General features: G+C 42.2%; 1 pseudogene; it reads right to left on the bottom strand.

Annotated features, from left to right (window-relative positions):
- The window catches only part of LOC103211132, a 15876-nt pseudogene that overhangs the window by 1364 nt on the left and 13564 nt on the right, over window positions 1–948 (bottom strand).

Genomic DNA, 948 nt, shown 5'->3' with positions numbered 1-948 from the left:
TGCCCAACCTTCCTTCCGAGGAGTGGCTGGTGGGTTTGAACCGCCAGCCTTCTGGTTAGCAGTCAAGTGCTTTAGCCACTATGCTACCAGACTTCCTGCGTAAGTGTAATGGGGAGGAAAAATAAAGGGAGAGGCCTTCTACTGAGCTGGGGAACCACTGGAAACCCTTCTCTAGTCGCAGTGACTTAATGTTTGGGAAGCATCGTGACAAGCAAAACGGTGCAAAGGCAAATTGCCCATCAGGTGGCATAACCCGCTATTAGGGGAACGTTTAAAAGGCAACAAGACACAGCAGAGCACTCCTTACTGTCTGCACACTGAGTGAAAAATTGACCAACATGTTCAATTCTCTAGCCGTGGTGTGTGGAAGATACCAAGTCAGGGATATTTCATTTCATTTGTCAGTGGTTTAGAAGGTCATTAAGTAGAGGACCCTTAGGTAGGTTATTTATGAAAGAAGAAACCATCTGAAATGGCCTTGTGTTTACAATAAAATCCAAGCGAGGCCTTTTGGAGAAGTGTCCTGGACTCGTCAAGCTTTTGGCTTTAAGCACATAACCTCTGATAATTTTTATGGCTTAGCAACTTTGTGAGCACACAAAAAAGGGAAGGGCGATACAACAGAGAAAGCAAATGCTTCGTATCCAGACAGCCCCAATGACAGTGCAGGCTCTGACGCAAATGTCAGGATCTTGGCAATTCACTTATTATCCCTCTAGCCACAATTTCTCTGGCTTGTTTTTTTTAAAATTAGAAACTATATGTAAATTACCCAGAACACATTTAATACTCAAGAAATAACTTTGAAAACGCATTCTCAGCAGGAACAGCAGCATAATCATCCCTAAGAAGATAGAGGGTAAAGCAAGTTAGAACCACTTATATCACAAGTTATTCTCATAAATTAATGATCCTGTATTCCGGATCAAATTGACAGCAACATAATAA

The sequence above is a fragment of the Orycteropus afer genome, unplaced genomic scaffold, assembly GCF_000298275.1.
Source record: "Orycteropus afer afer isolate SDZICR_OR568_19922 unplaced genomic scaffold, OryAfe1.0 scaffold00697, whole genome shotgun sequence".
Lineage (NCBI taxonomy): Eukaryota > Metazoa > Chordata > Mammalia > Tubulidentata > Orycteropodidae > Orycteropus > Orycteropus afer.
The sequence above is the reverse complement of the archived record's forward strand: the minus strand, read 5'-3'. Positions and strand labels throughout refer to the sequence as shown.